The 3,616-nt window shown below is 48.7% G+C and overlaps 1 pseudogene; it reads left to right on the top strand.

Moving 5' to 3' along the window:
* LOC101996353 overlaps positions 1 to 3,616 on the top strand; it is a 9,378-nt pseudogene that overhangs the window by 3,317 nt on the left and 2,445 nt on the right.

Below are 3,616 nucleotides of genomic sequence, written 5' to 3'. Positions count from 1 at the left end.
GCCTCCATGACCACACAGCCTGTGTCCTCCACACAGCCTACGTTCCCCGACACAGCCTCAGTGTACCATTCAATCTCAGTGTGCAGCAGGTTGTATCATCCTATAAATACAATGTACACTCTGTGATGTTTGCACAATGGCAAAATTGCCTAACAACATTTGTCTTCATTGTTAGGTGGTGCATGACCGCTTTGGGTCTCAAGGGACTCTAGGAGCTGACTGGTTCAGCCCCCATCAATCCTCTGCTTCTTCCTTGTAAAAGGAGGCCATCAAAGGGTGCACCTCCATGCGCCGTGAAGACTCGCACTCACTCAAGATTAACTAGAACTTGTTTGTCTGGGGCTCATGGTGAATTTCACCTGGTAGAGAACTTGCCTAGCAATGTTCGAAGCCGGGGGTTCAAGCCCCGAGATCGCATAAACCGTGAGTGATGGCACATAAGTGTAATCTTCACACTTGAGAGGTGGAGGCAGGAAGACCAGAAGTCCATGGTCAGCTTTGGCTGCATCAGAATTTCAAAGCCAGACTGTGCTACAGGAGGCTTTGAAAGAAACAAAACAATTTGAAATCTCTTATCTGAACAGCTCTGGCAAAACAAACAAGTAAGCAATCTGTCTCATTCTAGAGACTCCAAGGTGTGTTTCTTTACAGAATGATGTATTTCCAGTGGTTCAGTCTCTCTCCCTGGGCCTCTGTTTTTTCATTTGCAAACATGGGGATTATAATAATAGAAGCCACCCTACCGGAGGAAAGTCCAAAGCCCTAGCCTGATCGCTTGCTGAGTCACTTCTTGCCTGCTTCTCTGGAAGGCTGGCAGTAGTGAGCCACAGCCCTGGCCTTAATGGCCTTTGGTTAGCCCCAGAAGCAGGGGTACAGAGTAGACACTGGCTCCCTCCCATGGGGGTCACCATAAGCTGCCTGTGTCTTGTCACCAGAGGGTCCAGCTCCTGTGGTACAGTTTCTCCACAGGCTGGGGTGCTGTGTGGAGCCAAGGAGCTGTGCTCGCCCTGCTTGCTCCCATCACCCTTCTCCTTGCAAACATTCCCAAGCTCTCCTGTGAGCGTCCAGTTTGAGCCCTGCTCTGCTCCTGCTGAGTCATTCCTATATGTGCCCAGCACCCCAGCCTCCCTAGCCATCGCCCTGGTGACACAGTTGTCTCCCTAGCAGAGGCTCAGATGTGTGATGGATGTGACCTGAAGTCTGTGTGTGTGTTCACGCAAGTGCCATATATGTGGAGGTTAGGGTTTAACCCTGTATGTCACCCTCTGGATGACTTCCTGTGGTCTCTCCAAGGGGTTTCCTCTCTCTGCGCTTCTCTGTCCCCTGATTCACCTTTGCTCTTTCTCCTCCACTCCAGCCCCGCTCATCCATGGCAGCCCTTTCTCAGCCTGTCCCTAGACACTGTGGTCACCCCTCCCTGTCTTTCCCTGCCATGCAAGGTCTTTGCGCCCCTGGGTGATTATTTTTAAGCCATTGCCACCTGGCCTGGTGCCTGGCACTTTCGGTATGTGCCTGCAGAGGTGACAGATCCCCTGGCACTGGAATTCAGGGAGCTGTGAGCCACTTGATGAGAATCCTGGGAACTGAACTTGGGTCCCTTACAAGAGTAGTGCACAGTCTTTAACCACTGAGCCATCAATCCAGCCTCGTGAACAATGGCTTTGATGAATAACGGCCCTGGTAGCCACACATCTTCCAGCTGCTAGGACCGGTGGATCATGGACTCAGCTTCCAGGCCCTGTCACTGTGTTTGCCTCTAACATTCTCATCTCCCTGTACAAGAATCTCAGCGTGTCAGACTCAAATCCAGGCGGGCTCCTAAGGCTAATCTATCTTGAGCTTAAACTCAAGTAGGTTTAGTGTTTCCAATTGTACTCCTGAGTTTTTATGTTCCTCTCAAGTTCATGTGTTGAAACCTGAACCCCAGTGTGGTGGGGCTTGGAGACAGGGTCTTTAAGAGATAATTAGAGTTAGACAAGGGAGTGGGGGTTCTGCTCCCCATGATGGAATTAATAACTATCAGAAGAAAAGAAGGAGGGATCTGGTAATATTCCCCTATAATCCTCACATTTAGAAGGTAGAGGCAAGGTAGTGAGTTCCAGACATCCTTATCTTTGCTGCTTTTGTCTTCTCTGAAGCCTGTTGAAAATGTCACTCTCCAGCCAGGACACCTATGACAAGGGAGAATTTAATGAAGAATAAATCATTTTAACGCTGGTCCCAGCTACTGAGGAGCTCACCATAGACGTTGCCTCTAACAAAATCAAGTGTTTCTTCGGCCATAGACCTCAAGCCTCCAGTTCCCCCGACACTGGCTTCTCAGGATACCAACTCCTCGGAATCCAAGTTAAAGCTCCACCGCCCCTGCGGCCATCCTGCCTCCTATTAATGAGGTGTCCCGGAATGCTCTTCGGGAACGGTGTCGCTGTCATAACTTAAGTTCAGATGGCATGAAAGTGGAAGTCTACTTGAGACTCCAGAAAAACTCATATTCAAAATAAAAATGTCATATTCCCCCAAACATCTCTTGAGGCCAAAATGAAGCCAGTTCCCAAGAAACCCAAAATAGTCATCAAAGGACCCAGGCCTCGAAGCTTCAAGAGGAAGAGAGGAGGACATTAGAGTTGAAGCTATAACTTCAGAAAGGGAGTCCGTTTTTGCAGCCTGGGGAAGAATTGCTGTGAGAGCTGCTCAGCCCAGGGCAGTGAATCGCCAGTCTCTTACCTCGAATGTCAAGGCCTTTCAGCTGCCAATCACTGGATGCAGGTGGTACATCTTCCATGGTAGACAGCTCCCTGCAGATAAGGCAGGCTGGGTTTGCCTGCAGATGCACACCAGTCATACCTGGGTACCAGACAGTCCCCAAAGGATGGTACCTCTCTTTCTTTTTTTTTTTTAATTTATTTATTAAAGATTTCTGCCTCCTCCCCGCCACAGCCTCCCATTTCCCTCCCCCTCCCCAGATTCAAGTCCCCCTCCCTCATCAGCCCAAAGAGTAATCAGGGTTCCCTGACCTGTGGGAAGTCCAAGGACCACCCACCTCCATCCAGGTCTAGTAAGGTGAGCATCCAAACAGCCTAAGCTCCCACAAAACCAGTACGTGCAGTAGGATCAAAAACCCATTGCCATTGTTCTTGAGTTCTCAGTAGTCCTCATTGTCCACTATGTTCAGCAAGACCGGTTTTATTCCATGCTTTTTCAAACCCAGTCCAGCTGGCTTTGGTGAGTTCCCAATAGAACATCCTCATTGTCTCAGTGTGTGGTTGCACCCCTTGCTGTCCTGAGTTCCTTGCTTGTGCTCTCTCTCCTTCTGCTCCTGATTTGGACCTTGAGATTTCAGTCCAGTGCTACAATGTGGGTCTCTGTTTGTCTCCTTTCATCGCCTGATGAAGGTTAATATTCAGGAGGATGACTATACGTTTTTCTTTGGGTTCACCTTCTTATTTAGCTTCTCTAGGATCGTGAATTATAGGTTCAATGTCCTATATTTATGGCTAGAAACCAAATATGAGTGAGTACATCCCATGTTCCTCTTTTTGGGTCAGGCTTACCTCACTCAGGATAGTGTTTTCTATTTCCATCCATTTGTATGCAAAATTCAAGAAGTCCTTGTTTT

Source organism: Microtus ochrogaster, unplaced genomic scaffold (assembly GCF_000317375.1).
Source record: "Microtus ochrogaster isolate Prairie Vole_2 unplaced genomic scaffold, MicOch1.0 UNK1, whole genome shotgun sequence".
NCBI classification, from domain to species: Eukaryota; Metazoa; Chordata; class Mammalia; order Rodentia; family Cricetidae; genus Microtus; species Microtus ochrogaster.
This window is presented reverse-complemented; position numbering and strand designations above follow the sequence as displayed.